Source organism: Phalacrocorax carbo, chromosome 13 (assembly GCF_963921805.1).
Source record: "Phalacrocorax carbo chromosome 13, bPhaCar2.1, whole genome shotgun sequence".
Classification (NCBI taxonomy): domain Eukaryota; kingdom Metazoa; phylum Chordata; class Aves; order Suliformes; family Phalacrocoracidae; genus Phalacrocorax; species Phalacrocorax carbo.
Window position 1 is genome coordinate 6,718,901 of NC_087525.1, and position 21,775 is coordinate 6,740,675.

Sequence of the window (21,775 nt, forward strand, 5' to 3'; positions counted from 1 at the left end):
ATGTGTCCATCTTCTATTTAGGCTCCTAAATTCACTGATCAAAATGTAAGAAACTGCTTAAAACTTCTGTTATTTCTAATGCTATTTACAGGGGAGCTCAAACCACTTGATTTCTCTCGTGAACTGCATGGCTTCATGGAGGATTTGGAAGAGAGATCGATATCCGCGTTTGTGATAGGTTAGAAAGAACACAAGATGTTTTGTTGAATTCCCACTCTTGAAGGATATCTCAGAAATTTCCAGTGCTTCGTTTAAATTTCAGAGCATAAAAATATATGTATGGACTCATCTTCCCTCACTCTAAAAACTCTCAGGAACAAAAGATGAATGTTTTGGTCATATTTCTTTCTGCTTCTTTCCTGAAAACAGCCCTGTTAGTGTTCTGCTCTAAATCAGGCTGATTATTTTGGTTTGCAGTGTGTTAGGACCTGTTTGGGGTGTCTGGCTTTGCTGGGTTTGTTTTTCTAAGATGTAATTTTTCTTTCAATATAGAATTCAATGCAGAAATTACATAAAACCCAGAATTACTATTTTTTAAATTGGGGCTCTCACTTTTCCCACGGAAAGAGCTCTTTGACTAAGAATGTTTCATGTAAGCAAAAGCATCTGGTAAGCATCCTATCTCAGTGCAGTTTTCAGCACTTTCACAATCCAAATCAAAATGTTTATTTCTAGGCAGTTGTATCTGTATATATAAGTAATTATTTGGATTATGTTATTTAACACCATTCAGTAAAATTATACTGCAAGATCTACCGTTAGTAAATTCTTAATAAAATGGGTGACTCCCAAAATGGAGTTAATGGCCAACAGTCAAAAGTCCTGCTGATAACTGTCTGTGGAAACAGATGCTGTTATTCTACAACCCTGCTGGTCATAGACTGGAACAGGCAGTGTGTGGTGTGCATTGACCTGTGTTACCTGAGCACTGATCTCTAACATACTTTGTGTATTTGATTCATTGTTGCAGTTGGTTTTTATTTTTATGTTTGCTGTTCATTCCCCTCCTACAACACATTTAAAAAATTACACTAATGAAAAGATCGTAACACTTGGCACGTTTGTGGAATATACAGCTCTAATTCTCAGTGCTGTCTTTTCTTGCTGCTTGGAACTTAATATGCTGTTAGTTATTTTTAATACAGCGTGGTATGTGATCTACCTCTAAAGATAGAAGCTGAATTTTTAGCTATGTGAGTTTGTAAATAAAGCAGTGTGGTAGTTCAAGTAACATGGAGAGGTATTAGGGTAAGCAAGATGGTGATCAGTGGGAACATATTTAGCATATTTCCACATTTCCAGGCCATTCAAATACTGATCTGACAGCTGTCTTTAGCATTTTGTATTGGGTTTGTCCAGCATAACTCATCTTTTTTTCAATGCCAGCATGACTGTCTGGAACCGAATGCTGTATTTTGGTATTACAGATCTGGTTCTGTATTGACACAAGTACATGCAGTGAGGAGAATGGCAAAAAATGCCAAGACTCCTTCCAAAAAACCAGACCCCGCAGCCTTCCTTTCTTTGAATTTCAATAATTTCAGCACTGTTACAGTGACTCTTTCTTTCCTGTCTCTCTAGCAGACAGTATTAAGCCTCTTGCACGTTTTTTGGATTATGTGAAATGGTCTGTGCTTAACAGCAATTTCAGAAATACGTTGGACCAAGAGTGGAGGAACTGTGGTGTTTTGGAGAGTGTGTGTGTATGTTTGTCTGTAGAAGAGATCCAGGCAAAGCATCTCCAGTGCAGTCCAGAAGCAACTTGTATTCTGTTGTCCTCCAAAGTACACTGATTACAACTACAATTTGGTGCAAAGTAGCATGGAAGCCTTCAGCAGCCTAACAGTGACAGCAGTGTGCCCCACACATACAAATACTCAACTGAGGAGCTCGAATTTCCGTGCAGGACTTGCATGTTCTCTGCATTCTTTCTTAAAGCTACAATCATAACTTTGTTATGCTTCCTATATGTTTTGCTCAAGCTTTAAATGTGAATGTCCTATACATTTTTTTCCCAAATTAAATATTTTATCAGTGGATTTTTCACTGATAAAAATGAGCCAGGGAGTTTAGTCTTCCCTTTGAGTTATGTTTCGATTTACACTTAAATTGTTTAGCCCTTTTGGGCTGATACAGAGAGATGTATATTATTTGCTTCTGTGTTATTTTCTAGAAAGTACTATTGTACTTTCTGAAAGTACTGTATTGAACAAACCTGAGCATTCTCATTAACAAAAATGAGACGTTGATAGCCAATAAGTGGGCAGCATCTTTTCATGTGTTACATTTTTCAGGTATTGGAGTTTAATTATATGTTTTATGATGCTGCAGATTTTTGAAGCCAGCAATTTATATTTCCTATATATTTACTTCTTCATCAGAGAAAATCAATCATGCATTTTGTTATTTGCTCTGGTACATTAAATAGTGGGGGACACTGAATAAGTTTTTAATTTGCCTCATAAAAACTCTTCACCAATATCACTTTAATAACCACAATTGTTTCATCGTCTTGGTTGAACTGTCTGTTGGCATCTTCTTGTATCTGTCTTAATACCATTTTCTTCAAATATAGCAGTCTTGTGCAAGGGCAGAAGTAATGGGGGAGAGCATGGTAAATCAGTAAGTTCTCTACCATCTGCTTTAAAAGAGGTAAAACAGATGTTAGTATCTCTAAGAGTATCAGACATCTTCCTAAGTACCATCTCCAGCCTTTCAGTTGAGAGATTAATTAAAAGTACATATCATGCCTTAATAATACTATCTCTAAAACTGAAGGGAAGATATTTTTGTGAAGTGAAACATTTTTCATGTAGGTTTTCACCATGTAGGAAAGTCCACACACCATGCTACTGGAGTTAATGAAGAAATCGTCATTAACTTTGATAGCTATGGTAGTTGCTTGAACATTCCTGTTTAATTCCTTCTCTTACACCTTGGTAACACAACCAGTTTAATCTGGTATACATTATCAGTGCTGCTAGAGACCTGATCTCCCTCCCTGATCTCAAGCTGTTATTTCTGCCTCCTCCCTTGTGACTAACTATAGCAGTCATACAGCTTTTCAGTGACCTGCATCAGGAAACTGATGCTGCTGAGAATTCACCTGGGAAGCAAGTAAGAAGGTTAGGTTTCGTGCAGGTCAGTTGCCCGATGCAGTTTGCCATACTCTGAGCACTGCTTGCTGGCTCAAGGGAAGGAATGAGGAAAAATGAGTCTAAAGGAGAAGCAGGCCACTGCTTTTGGTGGCAGTGCAGACTAATGCCAGGTTGAGCTGGCAGTGTCACAGCTTTTGTGTTAGAAGTTAATGTATGTTTTCAGTATTAGTAGCTGTTGTTACCAGCTACCAGGAGACATTGCGTGGAAAAAGTTGTTAGTCTAGTCCTCCAGTATAATAATAATATATGTTCCTATTTGGATGGATGATCCTTCAAATCCTCCATCAGAACACTGCAGTCTTAATGGGATGGGCAATCTGCAGAAAAGGAACGTGCACAAAACCAGCCACGCTCCAGTTTCTAGTCTGTCTATCTGACAAAGACTGGAACTGACACAAAGAAAATCTTTCTGATGTCCTCTAGCATCGTTTACAGTAGTTGTAGGCTGTTACCTGTTTCTGTTTGTGAAAATTGAGGTTTGTTTTGTCAAAAATATGATAAAGCACGTGGTATTTTTAGCTGGTTGGGGTACTATGAAATCCTAAAGCAGTAGGCCACCAAAAGGTATTGGAAGGCCTATTGTTTTGTGCTGTTATACAAATAGACTTAGCTGGATGTTTGCTTTGGCTTGAACTTTTCCAATAAGCAGAGTTTGAAGAGGGGAAAAAAGTAATTCTATGACTCATAGATTCCCCTGAAAGTCTCATGTTAGCTATGGCTGGTTGGCTGTTTTGTGGTAGTACTTGGAGAGAGAATAATTAACTACAGAATGCCTTGAGGTTTTCAGTCTTAACTTTCATCTTACAGCATCTGTTGTGCTGGAATAGAAGTCTCAACAAAATCTCAGTTTGTAATATTAAATGAAAATAGTGGCCTCAACTTCTGTAGCAATACAGAAGTTGTTCTGTTTTATCCTCTTTTGCTTGCTCTACTTGCAGTTAGTGGACATAAGACACGAGAATGATCAAGTTTCTCAAAGTTGCTGGAGGGCATTTGCTGTAGATTCATACTGCACGAATGTGTATGAGTGCTATGAATGTTTTATAAACAATTTATTTTCCCCTGTGCCTTTAAAACTTGCAAGTATTATTCCTGGAAATGTGTTTCTTTTTTATCTCTTCAACTTCATCCTTTTTTCTGAATTTATAAGTTTTACTGAGATGCCACATTTTGTTGGTGACAGTCCTGCAGCAGAATGCCAGGGAAGGAAAGAAAGGCAATAAAACATCATTATTAGAGACTTGTTGTGATGAAAACCCTACTGAGTCTGGGGAGAAGGGTGGTCATACAGTATGAAACCTTAGAGTAGTACAAGACAGCAAAATAATACCCCTGTTAAGAGATGTAGTTTTGCATGGTTTTTGGAAGAGAGGGGTGACAGCAGTAAAGAGCAGAGAATATAAATAGCTATAGCATGCAGTGAGAGAGACGTGTAAATAGTATAGGTTGACAAGGGAACATGTTCCTCTTGTTGAAGCAAGAAGCCAAAATCACACTATTGATACATGGTTCCATCTGACATAACTTTGTTCTGTGGCATTGGGAATATCACTGTTACCAGCTGTTTACCTAATTTTGAGATGCTTTTCAGCTGGAATGTCGGAAGTGTGATGGGGATCCTCATGGGTGCTTTAGCATCCTGGAGGCAGCTGGTGATGTAGACGATGGGGAACAGATGCAAGCACTTAGTCTGTCAAGCACCGAGGGGAGCGAACAAGGTAGATGTAAGTTCAGTGTAGTTGCAGCACTGACAGTGTGGGGCTGCAAGCTCCACATTCTTGTGTGTACATATATGTCCTATGACCTGCAGCTAAGGAACAAGCCTTTTGGTGGCTTCTAGTGTTTTCTGTACAAGCTTGCACAAGAATTTTTTTCTTTTTTTCCCCCCTGCACACCCATCTTCTCTCTCTGTCACTGGTGCATGGTCAGAGTGCAGTGAGTTGGGGAAATTCTAGCACGTCTCTCAGGGAAGTGTCTGACCTGGAGAAGTGTAAAGAGGTAAATCTTACAAATTTTCGGTGATTAATGTCTCTGCTGAGCTTCCAAATTTTTAAATTGAGCTTTAAATGGTTTCCACAGAAGTAGCATCAAAATCAAGGCAGCATATGACTACTCTTCTTGTGTTCTCATGACTTATTCCTGGAAACTAAAATGTCATTAAAGAAGGCAAAGAGAGGTAGCATGTTCTGCAAGCTGATTTTCTGTGTTACATTTGTGGAAAAAAACTGGGAAGAGCTGTTGACACTCTCAAGGGCAGAGAGGCTTGCAGAGGGATCAGGACAGATGGGAGAGCTGAGCAGTCACCAACCGTATGAAGTTTAACAAGGGCAAGTGCCGTATTTTACACCTGGGGCATGGCAACCCTGGATGTACATACAGCCTGGGGAGCGAGAGGCTGGAGAGCAGCTCTGCAGAGAGAGGCCTGGGGGTTCTGGTCAACGGGAAATTGAACATGAGCCAACAGTGTGCCCTGGCAGCCAAGAGGGTTGCATCAAGCACTGCATTGCAGCCAGTCGAGGGAGGGTATTGTCCTGTTCTGCTCTGTGCTGGTATGGCTTCACCTTAAGTGCTGCGTGCAGTTTTGGGTGCCACAGTACGTTAAGGATGTAAAGCTACTAGAGAGTGTCCAGAGAAGGGTCATGAAGTCCGTGAAGGGTTTAGAGGAGAAACCGTATGAGGTGCAGCTGAAACAACTTGGTTTGCTCAGCCTAGAGAAGAGGAGACTGAGGTGAGACCTTGTTGTCTGCAGCTTCCTCCAAAGGGGAGGAGGGGCAGGCGCTGATCTCTTCTCTTTGGTGACAAATGCCAGGACCTGAGGGAATGGCAGGAAGATGTGCCAGGGGAGGGTTGGGTATTAGGGAAAGGTTCTTCCCCCAGAGGGTGGTGGAGCCCTGGAACAGGCTCCCCAGGGAGGCAGTCACAGCACCAAGCCTGGTGATATTCAAGAAGCACTTGGACAACGCCCTCAGACACATGGTGTGAATTTTGGGGTTGTCCTGTGCAGGGACAGGAGTTGGACTTGATGACCCTTGTGGGTCCCTTCCAGCTCAGGCATTCTATGATTCTAAAACATAAGAATGAAAGATGCAAAGTATTTCTGGCAAATTGACTATCTGCTTTACTAAATTCCAAACGAAAAGTCATCAGTAAAAGCAGCATTAGAAGTAATAGTAAAAGTAGCAAGTACAGCACCTGTTTGTTTGATTCCGGTATCTCTTAGATGATTGTGCATTGCTGTTGATACTCACGCAGAGTCTGGGCTGATTTGCTGTTCTGAGTTAGAAAAAGCTCCATTTACTGTCCTAAAGCTGTCACTACTATTTTAAACAGAATAATTTCAAGCTAAGTTTTCTTTCTGATTTCTTTGAAACTTGCTGTGTGGTGTGACATGTCAGCAAGATGTAAGCTCATGTTTGTGTTTATGCATAAAATAGGGATAAGGTATGTGTGTTTCTCATTATACCATTTCTTCTGTCTCCTTTCCCCTTTTTCTGGGAGAATGCAAAATGAATTTTAAATTAATAACTGCAGTCACACTAACTTTGTGTTCTACTATAGCATCAGTGAATTTCTTGAAGAATGCAGACTCTGTTGCTTGATCTGTATCTCCAAGGAAGAATGATTACCCATACGTGGATATTTTTCTGGGAAAGATGTTCATAGGAGGAACTTTTTTCTGGATAGTGCATTGCATTCTTCTGGCATTTGTTTTACCCATACCTAAATCATGGCTTGTATAAATAATTAGTGATGCTTCAAAAATCAACCCATTTCTCATTTCCTTAACAGTATGTCTTGCTGTTGGAGGCAATAGCTTGCCTCTTTCTTGATCCTATTTTAAGTCAATATTCTGCTGGGGTTTCTGCATGTGGAAAATAGACTAAAGACATTAGCAAAATAGTATCAACAACGGGGAAAAAAAACCTAGTAATTTGATGGTGGGTGACCTATAGTTTAGTCAGTGTTGGGTTCCTCTTTTATGGGATGATAGTGTGTGAATGATGTGTAGGGACCTAATTTCATGATTATGAGTCTCTGCACTTGGGCTTCAGAAATTAATCATAATACTAACAGAGTAACAAAAAATCCATTCCTAAAGGGGGGGTGGGGGTGGGGACGGAAGATATTTTGTATTTGAATTTCTCATTTCCTGCCCTGAACTATTCTCACTGCCTGGAACGTAACAAGGGTTTTGTGGTGCTTTTTGCACTTCTTTCAGCTCATAGGGTGTACAGAGTGTGTATGTGAAATACAGGACAGAAAGTGAAAACTAGAAGGAAATGTAGAGACACTTAGCTTACCTTAATGTCATGCATACCTGCTAAGATACTGACAATATATTGTTTTCACTTTGCACCATTTTCTTAATGCTTTGTGATTGGGAGTTTTTGGTTGGTTTGTTTGGCTGCAGAGGATTTTGCTTGAGAGACTTCTGGAGAATAGTGATTTGAAACTTAAAAATGAATTACCTTATTCACTCTGAATTTTAACTACCCCTTTTAGTTAATTTCCTCAAAATTTGGACTGTTAACACACGTAACAGTCTGATATCCAGTAATTCGAATTAGGCCTGGATAACAGGATGGTAGTGGTTGTCCTGGTCAAGGATGTCTACTCTAATTAACCTCTAACAGTAAGAGGATGTACTATTAGAGAATGTTCTAACCACATGACTAAAATAAGAACAGCAGTACAAGAACGTGTGGCTTCATTCATGTGTAAAACCAACTGTAGCTGAAGCTTTAGTGATACAGTTTCAATGAATTTAATAGGCTATTTCTTCCAAGTATTGAGTCTTACTTAACTGCAAGCAGCCTCTCTCCATTGCCAGTCCTACTATTACTGAAGACAAGTGCCTCACCTGAAGTGTTGTTCTGGAAGGAATCCTGCTAGAAAAAGGAAGAAAATAGTAGGTGTGTGCTTTTGGGCTTTTTCTTCTGTTCACGGCTGTGTTGTTGTAGCTCCCTTAAAAATTACCTGGGTGAGAAGATCAGGAAAAGAAGATTTGTGTGTTTGTACCCCTGCAGCAGAGAGAGAAAACCTAGCAAGGTCCTAGGAGCCTGCAGTGAGGGGCCAGTAGCATGCAGTGGGGCCTTGGGAGGAGAGAAAAAAACTTCAAGGGACCAAAAGGGGCAAGGTAGCGCTTGCTGCAGCTTAGATCTTTGACTGTGACAGTAATAGGTAAAAAATTGAAGCTGGGGTCTTCTGTCTGCATGAGTGACATGGAATGTATCTGAGGATGTCTGTCAGTTCCACTTGTTCACCAGGCTGATTCTACCTGTTCTTTCCAGAGGCACTTTAGGGATTTTTGACCTCCATGTTCCCATCTCTATGTAACTCTCTTAAAGCTTTCTGCTTGTCTGTCTATTCAGTAACTCCTTTTTCTGTCAAGTTGTGAAAGCTCACTGTTGTCTTCAGCTCTTGATTTCTTTTGCTCAGACCATACCATAGTTTAGATATCAGAGGAAATGTAGGGCAATGGCATCTAGACAGATGCCTACTGAAGGTTGTCTGTAATGGTGACAGTTTTGTTAAAAATCCCAAGAGGGAATAATGAACTAATTGGGTGGATTTATTACATTTTTAGTAGGTTGGGGTTTTTTGTTGTTGCTGTTTCGGTTGGGTTTTTGACATAATACACTTCAAAATGTACACGAAGCAACAGTTGTGGCATATGTGTTGAGCTTTACTGATGTCTTTTTTTTTCATTTACTCAGTATATAAAGTTAATCCATATGTGTGTTCATCTTACCAAATATTCAAAGACTGTAATAGAGTGTAGTTACACTGTAATTATTCTAGTTCCACTGCAGTTGTATTTTATCTCTGTAAACTTTGCTACATGAATGAATAGTCTATAAGGACCTTTCAGTTTTGTATGCAGTACACTATAAATTGGACTAAAGATTTACTTGGATATGAAATCCAATAAACAGAAGGTTAATTACATAAGCTTCATTTTCATATTGTCATTTCAGTATGCAACTAAGTTAATTGATAATTATGGGTGTTGTATTCAGGCACAGGGATTTTTAATGCTGAATGACTTTCAAGATCAAGCCCGAGACTGTGAACTCCCATGGAGAGTTTGCTTTATGCCTGCATGCTCTGGAAAGCTTTACTGCAGCTATAGGAATAGAACTTGTGCTGTTGACAGTATGGCTTATCCCAGTTTGATCAGCAGACTTGGCTACCACCAGTGCTGATAATTTTTATACCAGTATAGTTGTTATACTGTGATAGAGCATTTACACAAACTAAGAAAATGCAGGAAAAGCTTACATCTCTAAAAAGCATTGCTGTATCTAGAGGCTTTCTTCTCATTTTAATATGTTTATACTGAACTGCAGATAGTGGAGCTCCAGTGCTGAATAGAGCACTATTGAAGATATGACTTCCACTATGGCTTTGAGTGTCAAACAACAAAGGAAAAATTATAAACAGAACTCTGTTTTTACTATTTTTTTTAAATTTCCTCTTTCATATATCAAGTCTTAAGGATTATTTTAGCCTTCCATTTCAAGGATTTGCTTCTCTTGAAATTAAAATCTGCATTTGATAATGCATTGCTCAAGGCTTGATAAAAGTCTGTGAAGTTTTTGTGCTTTCTGAGCAGAATCTAGTTGTCCCCCACATACACAAACAGTGGACACCAGAAGGTAATTGTTTAGGTAGAAAAATGAAACTGTAGCTAAAATTGTTTAAAGTAATTGACCAGTATTATGGTTTGCTTGATCCTAAGTGCAGTACTGGGTACTGGGTGTGTATCTAATACAAAAACACAGTTTGAGGAGCAGTGTTTTTTTGTTGAGTAGAAAAATGCACTTTTGATTCTTGAAATAAACCAGGAGATTTGTGTGATCTACCTTTGAATATCATATCCAAAAGGTTCCCTGGGTCATTTACAGGCACTGTATCCCGTAAGGCAGAAACAGAAATGTTTGTTTATTCTGGTTACTTCTGTTTCAGTATTGCAAAATAGAGAAAGTGAAAATACTTAACAAGTGAAATTACTAATTTCATGCAAATCAGGCACCTGCAATCTGACCTGCAGAAGAACCCCAATGTATTTTGTGATCTGTTGTCTGCTTCCCATGTCAGGTCAAGTGAATTAGTTCTGGAAGGGAGGTGCTGTTGAATGGATTTAAAAATCAGTCTTTAATCAGTTGTTAAGTCTGTTTTGACCTCTGTCTCCAAAAAACAAACTGTCCTCCCAAATGTGAATACGTAACACCTTATTGCATTTTCAGTTCTTTCTTACTTTCGTAACATTTTAAACTAAAGTAATGGGAGTGTCTCTTTTTTAAGCTTTAGTTTTATTTTCTTGTCTCAGAATATTTTATTAGGGTCTCTGCTCAGTCCCTGAAGTTTTAAAGATCAATTTGTGTGCCTTTCCTGTAGGTTTCCAAATGCATTCAGAAACGTGCATGTAGTCCCTAAATAAAACCAAGACATAGTTGTGTATGGGGAAGCTTTAGAGGACTGTGCGCGGTGTGTGTGTTTTTGGATTGGCTGGGGTTTTTTGTTTGTTTGTGCTTGGTTTTGGTTTTGTTTTCTTCCTCAAAAGCACACCATGCCTCTCAGCAGGGCTAGGCTATGTTGGGAGGTACACTTTTAAGTGAAGTTACACAAATTGTTTAATAAAGTACAAAGCTTTATCCCAGTGTTATAAAAACATATTTCTATGTATCGCTAGCAACCAGTGCCCAGACATCTGAAGATAAAGCTATGCAGGGTTGTATTTAATTTTTAGCCTGGGGTATCAAATCAATAATGTTCATAGTATTGTTGGCTTATCCCGTACCCCACAGTTCTGTTTGTTCACGATGGGTTGCTTTACCTGTGTGCTCATAATTTATTTGTAAGATGCTTGGGCAGTAGCTTGTAATAACAATGTAGAAATTAAATCTGCCCTTAATGGTTGGTATCAAGAAGGCCTTTGCTAGATTTGAACAGTGGATTGATTTATACTAACTTTGTTCAGTTACTTTTTCTGACAGCTTAAAGTTACCCAATAATCTCAGAATTAAATCCATATTTAACTTCTAAAACCTATTACCAAACATAATCAACTATGTCATGATCAAACCAAGTGCCCCCAGTGGAACCCCATCTTCCTGCTTTAAATAATTGGAAAGAAGGAAGAAATAGAATCATACAGCACATTAGTCAAATGCTAGTTCTGCCGAAATAGAGATCGCAAACAGGACTTTGACATTTTATTTTTCATCGTAATTTGTCCTAAGTATTGTAACCATTGCATTTAGTAATTTAGGGTTGCTGTGTTCTTATTATTGCACCATTATTTCTTGCTGGAGTTTTTGAGTCTCTGTCTGAAGGAATAGGTATCTTAATCTTTTCTGAATATAATGTAAAAAAACTTACGGTCATGTGTTTATCTTATCATACCACCTGTGCACCTAATTCCTCATAACTATCAGTACGTGATAATGCTGCCGAGATGGAAGATTTTTAGGATGTTGTGAGAGCGAGCGGTGTGCTGTGGATGGAACTTCTCCTGTTTTCAGAAGGGAGGGAAGTTTCTTTTGGAAGTATGCTCTTGCTTTGTCACTGATGTGTCGCTTTTGATATAATGATTAAATGGTCTTCCCTACCTTTGCATCTCCTTTCAGCTATTTTCAGTGGGGGTGGATTTCACCTTTAAATTCACTAAACAATTAAAGTTGATTTTGTTAATAAATATAGCAAGTAATTTATTTATTCTTGGAATGCACTTATCCCTTGGGTAGAATTTGTCTATTGTCTAGAGCTGCATTATCAACATGGTCTCAATTTTAGTTAATTATATTGACTAAAATATATTTTATGATTAAATATTCTTGTATAGAAGATATTCTCAGCTTTCAAAGCTGTTAGGGGCTTTTCATATCTTTGTTATTTTAATGGCTTTTTATGGCAGATGCCAAAGCAACAGTGTCATATATCCCTGAGCCTTTTTATCATTATACTGGTGGGGTTTTTTTGCGTGCAAGTTTGTTTTTTGGGTTAGTAGTAAATATGGATGCCTTCTTGCAGAGCTTGAGGATGTCTTGATATTTAAGCTCCCCCACCGCGGTGTTTCAGAGAAATACAAGGCACAGCTTGACAGAAATAAAGTTCTGCACAATTTGGTATTTTTGTTCTTGTAGCAGAAGACTGCCAACATGTTTCTGTGGTTTCTTTAATAGTATAGTCCTTGTGTCAGGAAATACTATTTCATGATGTTGCTGCATTATCTATTGATTATCTTCTGTTTCAATTTCTATTACCTGTCTTAGAGTATCCCTGAGACACGAGTTGCTTTTGCCCCAGAAGGAGCCACTGTTAGTAACTATGTATTGTATAATTATTCTGTAACTGTGCATTGCAGAAGAGATATATAGAATAATCCAGGTTGGAAGGAACCTTAGGATGCCTGTAGCCCAGCCTTCTGCTCAAAGCAAGTTCAATGCTGAATTTCAAACTGACTTTCTCCAGACTTTAACTGGTCAGGTCTTGAAAAATCTCCAAGAACAGGGACTGCACAAAGTCTCTGGGCAACCTGTTAAACTGCTTGACTGGCCTTGTTTTGACAAGTGCTCTTGTGTGCATCCGTGCTCTCTCTCGTCAGAACTTCCCTCAATTTCTGACCACTGTCAGAATGTTCTCCCACTATGCATGGCTGTCATCTGTGTAATCTCCTCGTATGTGTCAAGGGGCTGCTGCTGGGTCCCTCTGAAGCCTCCTTTTTCCCAGAGTTAACAAGCTCAGTTCTCCTCCCCTCCTTGAAGGGTAAGAGTTCCAGCCCCTAACCATCTTGGTGGCCTTCTGCTGAGTTTGCTCTACTTTACTGATGTCTGTCCTGTATCAGAGGGCTCAAAACTGGACACCAGGACATAGTTTTCTAGATGTGATCTAGTAGATGTCACCTTTCTCATTCTACTAGCCGTGCTCCTGCCCTTTCAGCCCACTGTGCTGTTAGCTTTCCTTGTTGCTGGAGCATGCTCCTGACATGCATTCTGAAGTGTTTTCCAGCAGGATGTCAGGTCGTTTTCCAGCACAGCTCGGTTCCCAGACTGTATCATGGCAAGCAGTTATTCATCCCAGCTGCAAGACTGGTTTTTAGGCATTCAGTTGATAATTTTTGAAAGGAGGAAGAAAAACCTTAGGTTCTCTTAGATCAAAAATAATTGGACATGGGTTTTATTCTTTGCTGAAACTATCCCAAGCAGTGCAATTCCTTTTGTGAAGTAGAGTGAGATGATTAGTTTGGTAATAGCTTGGAAAAAATACACCTTCTAAAAGCTCAGAAAATAGTTTTCTATGTTGTTTTGGTGTGTTATTCACGCACATACCCCAATGAATCTTGCGAGGTATGCTTAGAAACCGTGCACATTACATAAATGAATTGGGCTTAATATAAGATGCACAAAATAGTTCTGATTTTAAAAAAAAGACATACATTCTGATCTTTAGAAGTGACAGAATCAAATGACACATTTGATGTACTGTGTACCTTGAATATGACCATGCCATTATACTTTCTTTAGCTATAAAAATACAGAACTACAAAGTTCCATCATCCAATAACAAAACTCCATGGTCAAATCAGATGCTTTGAATTCAGTTTCTGGTTATTTACATGAATGTAGAGCATGCTATCCTATACATGGGAAGAAATGATTGGAGACCGTTTTTTTTACTTTTGACTCCAAAGGAATTCCAGCGTACATTCAGCTCAAAACTTATTACACCAGCCAGAACCTGAAATTTCTGGTAGCTTTTGCTCTGGAGCAAGTATGGACCTATTACTGTATTTCAGGCAGCAGGATGGCAGTTAAACCTACTAGTTTTCAACTACATTTAATTATCCTATAATATTAAGGCACAAAATAATTCTTCTCATAGGAGATTATATTAATGTATATATGATGCGTGCTTAGTTTTAATACTAAAAAACATGAGTTGGTTTAATGTTTGGGGCCAGGGTTCTCAATCATGTATCAGATTTTGGAGACATTGCCTCTACAGCAAATTAAGAGAACTTTGTGGCTTTTTACATCTTCCATGAACATGAGCAGTTCTTCAGAAATCCCAACTTTACAAACTATTGTGCTTGCCAGTTTGGTGAGACTAGAGAAGGCAACAAGCAGAGTGCCCATCTGGACTTGACCGTGTGATCGTGTTTTTTACATTCCAGCACTAGGGAACCATTGACCCTTCTTTTCTTGGAGGTAAAATTCTCTAGCATATTTGAGAAATACTTGCCTGAACGTGGCTCTGCTGTTACTGTGTCAAGCTGATGGATCTGCCCACTTAATTTTGTTGGAAATTCATCTGCTGGAGGTGCAGATGAATGTAAAGCTGGGAAACCAGCTCCTATTCAACTGCAGAAGATGATAATCACCAAACAAAACCCAATCAATTAATTAAGACTTTTTCTTGATTTAGTTAGAGACACTGACAGTTTTCAGTATTCACCATAGCCTTATATTTTATTTCTGTGAAATTTCTAGTTTTCTTGTGCTGTAGTCACTGCTGTATCAGACCTTTGCCCTTGCGTCTTTCCTTGTTTTATTTAATTAAAACACTGATAAAAGTATTCTTTTGTAATGTTACTCCAACCCTGCTATGTACTTCTTACTCTTCTGTTGTCTGCTTTTCCAGACCGTAAGCTGGATGACTCATCCGTACCTTAAGGCACCATCTCACTGAACATTGCTTTCCTCCCTTGTGTGACAGGATAGGTGTCTGTTGGCCTCCAAGTTGTTATTTCTAAAATAAAGGAATAACTATCCCATAGTATAAGACTACCCCACGAACACTGTCCAGGTGGATTTTTTGTGGGGTTCTTGTTGTTTTGGTTTTTTTCTTTTTTCATTTTCCCCCATTATGCACAGTAGTAGCTCCCTGACAGCTACATCTACTGTGTATGCCTCGAATCTCATTTTAGCTTATTGTGTTTTTATCTAGTCATCAGCTGTTCAGAAGCTAGTTAGTAGAAGGTATGTAGGATTATATTATTGTTATCATTTCACTCTATCCTCAAACTTCCCTCAACTTGTGTAATCATCTGTTTTTGTTCTGTTACCTTCTTGAGACTGGCTTCCATTTAATGGAATGTGTAGAGTATGGTTTCTCTTGTACTTGATGAGGACATACGTATGTTACTGCAGTGTAAGTAGTAATAATAAATGCTTTCCTCATCTAATTTATGCAGAGAAATGCAAGGAGATATCTGAAAACTATTCATGTAGCTACTGGCCATATGCCCAAGCAGTAGAGCAGGAAGAATAACTTTCTAGTAATGTTTACCTGAACTGTGAGATCTGTAGTGTAGAAATAAAACATTCGGGACAACATTTGAGGAAAAAATCATGATGGAATTAGAACAGCCTACATATGCTGTAATAGGATAGAGTACAACTATATTTAATTGACTAGCAACAAATCTTAACCCTGTTTTAGATCAGGAAGCAGTGATGAAACAGTGACTTCAGGTTAGTTTCTTTCTCATTGTTTTTTGAGGTCAGTTGAGCTACTGATAAATGTACGCCATAGATGATAATTGGAGTGAGGTAGAAAAGCTAAGCTCCATGAAGCCTGAGAAATTGGCTAAAACTTTTTCAGCTTTGTCTCTTGTTGGTAACAATGTGAGTACCCTGGTGTGAAGTATGTGTTTTTTCTTTTTTGATTTTTCTTATTTTTACAGGAAAAGAGGGCTTAAAACTCAATTTTACTTGTGTGATAATGTATCTCTTCAAGTTTCTTAGACCGTATTGAGAATATCCCAGTCTAAATCATATGTGTTGTGAATTTTGGGATTTTGTATGTGAGTGCCACTGGTGACTTCACTTTTTTTTTTAAAATTCCTAGTTATTTTTTGTTATTAACATAAAAATATTAATGATGTTCAGGTATTTAAAAGGGTTTTAAACACATACATCGTATAATTCTTTAATAAAAAACAGATAAAGCTTCTTGTCAAGTTTGATTTCTCTAAAATAAAGTAAAAAAAGAAATCTGAAAATATTATTCAAAAAAAGAACATGAGACTGATCTTAATGAACAGCATTGTATTGTACTGTTTGAAAGAGCAAAAGTGGCAGTTGCCTCTTGCTTGATGTTTTTGTTTCTATTGGAACTGAGGTGGATAGGCTTCTACAACATGAACACCAGGATTGTGAATGCCCCCTTTTTCAGTCATACAGGAAATGTCCAGCAAAGACTGTAATGACTACAGGTTTGGAGCTACTAACAAGTCTATACAAATGAGCTGTTCATGGTTGCTGCTCCTAGTTTAATGAATCTTGGCTATTGGGGCAGTTCTAGGTAGAACAAAGATAATAGTACATGTGTGCTTAGCCCAGCTTTAGCAACCTTGCTTAACCTTTAGGTCTGTCACCTTGACGTGGTTCCCAGGCAAAAACAAAGACACATGACCTATATCCTGCTCTGCAACGTAGCTATGGCAGGATTTTACTTTCATTAATATCGAGCTGAATTGTTTTATGGAATCTAGGTATTGTCACACTTGTGGAAGCCACGTCAAGTCAAAGTGGAATTAAATCTTTTCTTAATAGGATATGAAGCATTAGAACAATTTACCTTGGGAACCATAAGGAACATTGTCACCTGAAATATTTAATTCAGATTTAACTGCCTTTATGTAGAATGTAACTGATGTAACCTCTAGCAGTAAAATTCACAAGGGAAGCCTTAGGTAAATTCTATGGTTTCTGCAGACTAGGTGACTTGCAGATCTTGTGTAGCCTTAGAGTCCTTTGTTCTGCGTGTCACTGCAGTCTCTGTACAGTTGGATAAGGATGGCTGCCTGCACTGTAGTTCTTTTGCATTTAGTGAAGGTTTTGGGACTTTATTTCCAGAGATATCTGGAGTCGACTGGATTTCTAAATTCACCCATTTAATAAAGTTGACTACATTCGGTAACAGATTGGGTGGTTCTTCCCAACCAGTTTACCTCTTTACTGCGTTTGGCAAGATAAAAATCTTATGGTTCTTCTGATACTGAAATAGCTTTTTATACAGTCTCATTGTTATTTTTGCCAGAGTCAATCCCTGATAAATCTACCAAAACAAAGAAGAAAGTGAAGAAAAAAAACTTCATTGTATTCAACCAGAATAATATCTTATTGCAGGCTTGAACAGAAAAGTTAGGAATTATTTGTGTAATATTTCAGTCTTGATGGACACATTTTAAAACCTAAACTGTTTAGTTAGTGTGGTGAATGGAAATAGGAGCAATGTGACCTAAGAATTATTGAGGTGAAATTTTGAGCCCCTAGCTCAGAAAACTGATCCTGTGAAATTGGATCAAGCACGACAGGAATGAAAACAGTGAAGCTTCAACTCCTGCAAATTTCTTACTTTTAAGAGAGTGTTGGGGGAGCTGCTGTAGAGCCAAACATAAATGGACTTTTATGTATTACACTGTATGTGGAAAGTTGTTCTTTGGTATTGATGTTGAAATAAAGAAACCAGAGAAAATTTCTCATATGGAATTGTTGAATATCGAGATGTGACCAGATGCACAGTTTCTGTTTCGGTTTAACAAGCTCAGAGGGTATTTAATTGGGTGCTGGTACTTGGCCACACTGTCCTCCATCTTTGCCCATCTCCTGGACCCTTTAGGCAGCAGACAATGGTATAGTTATATAGCCAGTGCTGTCAATTATTTATTGCTAGTTCATGTTGTAGACTTCTAGGTGTACAGAGGATGGGACCTAATACTTGCAAATCATGCAGAAGTCTGTGTGCTCTAAAGCTGAGCTTCACAGGGACTCCTATGCATGTTTCTCACTAGCAGTGTGAGAGAAAGCACCCCAGTTAGATTCTTCCTGAAAGCTGTTTGCAAGTTTGCCCATCTCACGGTATGGTTTAGGAAGCAGTTCTGAGATCAGAGCAGCAAAGGCAGAGCAGATCTGCTCCTCTGTGTTAGCTGAGTAGTATTTCTTCCTGCCTGCTGCAGATCCATGCAATCCATATCCTAGAAACAAAATTTGGGCTGGATCTCCACCTGGTAGAAGCTCAAAATCTTTATTGTAAAATCCCTGGCATGTACAGGGGTTGGCAGTGAATTGTTTTTTGAGTGTGTTTTGTATCTTAAAAAAATTTCATGAATTGTATAGAAATATGTGGTGGTTGCTTGAAACATGCGTCTCAAAAAGTACTCAATTGAGAGGCTTAACTAGTAATTTATAATATTTTCAAATGTTTACAGTTAGTATTGAAAAAATATTATTTACAAATTAATCGTCCTGAGTGTTTTAAAAATGTCCTACAGTATGTAGATGATGCTGGTTTGATGCCAGCCGTGATGCCTTTTCTTCCTGGCAGTATTCTGCTCTTCTCCTGTACTATAACAAATTTTTGTTATCAAGTCAGGAAACCATTTAATTTTGATGTCATTTTGATGTCATGTGTAGTCCACTTTCCCTCTCTTTCTTCCACCAATACAGGATCAACTCTTACATTGTTTAGAGATTTAAGAGATTCCTGGCTGATGTTGTCACTACCCTGCTCTTAAGTACCTCCAGTGATAGAGAGTGTAGAGTCTGTCCAGGCAGCCTTTTTTTGTGCATATTAATCGTCCCTTCAGTCAGGCAGTACAGCCTGACCAAGCAGTACAAAACCAACACAAAAACCTAAACCGTCTCTCTTGCTACAGTTCTGTCCAGTGCTTCCTGACCTCTTCCTGGTGGCAGAGATTGCAGTTTTATATCTCCTGCTTAGCAGCTACCTTTTATGAATTTGAAAATTGTTGTACATTGCCTCGCTTGTATACTACAGTTTACATACGCTACCAGTACTACTGGTCCTTTCTACACAGTCTTTCCAATAACAAATCTGTGACATAAAGGATTGCCAGTAATAGACTGACCAAAATGGTGAAGGTTGCATTCTCATTGCTAATGTACCAGCAATTACTGTCTATTAAGGTATCTTGCAGTCTTTTTATGGCTTTTTCCAGGACAGATGTGCAGTTTGAACTTTCTTCCTTTTTTAGAAATCGGAAGATAACCTGGAATATATTTTAATGGGGATGTTGATTTTATTATTCTCTTCAGCTTTTTCTCCTCTGCTTTTTAATTGTCTCCCATTTATTTGTGTATATGGACGTTGTCCTGTTGTTGTTACGTTTCTGAGTATAATTTTGGAATAGTTATAAGCACCGAACTGTAAAAATGATGAGTTCTTGTTCTGCATGGTTACCAAATTTTTTCTTCTTTTTCTCGTGATGTATTCTGTTCTGGCTGGTGAAAACAGAGCCTAAGGTAGAGTAGGATGAATTACGTAAATGTAATAAGTGTAAATGCTTATCAGTATGGCTCATATAGAAAGGGCATCACGGGCAGCATTGTCTCTCAACCAAAGAGGTTTGGGCACTGAGCCTGAAGCTTGGTGTGGTTGCTTTCATTCCACAGAAGTTTCTGTGAGGAGCTGAAGGATGTTATACATACTGTCACCCGAAGTGGTACTCCTAAAGTACCAAATGCAGAATTGTTTTAAAAACATAGTCTGTGTGTAGGTCTTGAGCCACCGTGTTTTCTTCCTCATTTTCCATGTCTAGGAGTTAAAATTAGGCATTGAAGAGAGGCCTTGTGCCTCTGGTCTACACCTGGGAGAACAGTGTTCAGGAACTGAAAGCTCAGTCTGTTTTAGAGGGGATGAAGGAAAGGGTATTAGTGCAGGCCCTTTCCTACTTTAATTTGTCTGCTCATCTGTGCATGTGTGGGATTTTTAATTAGTTTTAGCAAGTCACTCGGAATAGCTACAGTCTGAAGTTCCTAACAGATTGGAAATAAGGTTGTCTTAGCAAATAAAAACTTCTGCTTTATCCTGTTATTGAAGCACCTTCAAGCCAATAGAAACCTTAAGCAATGGACTCCCATCTCCACAGATCCTGAGAAATGTGGTAACAAAATTGAAAAGATGATCTGAGGCCTAGTTCATAAACTGCTTACGGTGGCACCTTTTGAATTTTAAGCATTTGATTAATAAACGAGGGAAGTAGCTTGTATTATCGGTGAAATCGGAAGTCAGTTGAGACTGGCTTTACCATAGTGTGTTATTGCCTACTTTGAAGTATTTATTCAAAGTCCATGTTTAGCGCCAAAGGTAGAAATGCTGAACGTTTACCTTTGTAAATATGAACCCTAATAAGCTCTTAAATTCCCTGCTTTAACTCTTTGCAAAAAAACCCCAAAAGCAAACAAACAGATCCCAAAACTGTACTTCAGAAGCGTCAGTAGCAGTAGTGTATGTAAATGGAAATTTAAACCTTTAATAGCTTGAGTAGTGTGTTGACTTATTTAAGAAGCCAGAAGCAACTGGCTCTCCAAGCATAAATAAATGTCTGGAGGAAGAAACTGTATGTTTCCACAGTGGTGCTGCAAATGAATAGCGCATGTGGGATTGTAGGCAGAGGGTTTATTATGGTAGTTTTGCCTTGGAGATACGCACCTTTGTTGGTATCATTGAATAGGGCTTCAAAGTCCCTGGTGACTCATTTTTATTGTCTACATTCTGATGATGTGTAAATGATCTTTCATCTATGTCAGTGTTTCTGTGCTATTACTGTTTTTCAGATGTTAGAAACAATGCGTGATTTTAGCAGTGCTCCAAGCTGCACGCAACATTCATTTGGGAGAGCCTCTCTTCTAATCTCCCTGGAAGTGACTGTGATTCTCTCCTACATTTCATTGCAGATAAATAATAAATTTTATTATTTTAGCTATATACAAACTAAAATGTAAGGCACCTTCTGCACACTCAGTATTTTAACCGTATATGTTTTCTGGCAATTGCATTTAAAAAAAACGTAAATGAGAGTGGGGATTTGGGGTTGTGTTTTTCATGCAAGACATAAATGGTGTGCCTGTTTTTAGGGGTGGGATCGTACACCATGAAGACAGATCTGCTGCCAGATGATACAGCTGATGAATGCTTTTGCTGCAGATTTTGTAGATCTGGAGTATGGTGGCATGGTGGACTTGCATTATTGATGATGCACTGTAAATACAGATGCATTTTTGTTGCTACCTGGCCACTTGGTTCCAATTGTAAATTTGTTTTGCCTATTGGGATTTTTTTTCTTGCTGGAGAATAGGATGCTTTTGTATTTGTACTTACGGGGCAGAATTCTACTTTTTTAGATCACTTGTGGTATTAGTGAAGGAATCTTATCCTCCTTTTCATTGTAGTTGCATACTCTCTTTCCCTGATGGCCTGGTAAAGTAATAAGAACATTGGTCTATTCTTCTGTATCAAAATTATTAGTGAAAAGACTCAGTCCCAGCAGTATTCTTGTGAAAGCCTAATTGTGTATGTTCCTTCATTATGAGTGCACAAATACCAGTGAGTGTCATTATTTAGATTTCACCAGCTGTGTAAGTTTATGTGATATGTAAAAATACAAACCAAAAAAAATTACAAATTCAGTTTATGATCCAGAAGGTTCAAGAGAATTGATATACTTGTAAAGACACATCCGTTGGGTATACGATGAGGAATTTCCTAGTTCTTATTCATTGGTGCCATGACTCGATTACAGTGGCATGATATACAAGAAAGTTTCATGAATGTACACTGGCAGCACTGAAGACTAGTGTGGCATA

At 38.5% G+C, this 21,775-nt stretch overlaps 1 protein-coding gene across 6 annotated transcripts in view; it reads left to right on the plus strand.

The window, feature by feature from the left end:
• The window catches only part of CTNNA3 (catenin alpha 3), a 556,373-nt gene that overhangs the window by 367,530 nt on the left and 167,068 nt on the right, over nucleotides 1-21,775 (plus strand). The gene's annotated exons all lie outside the window — the stretch shown is intronic.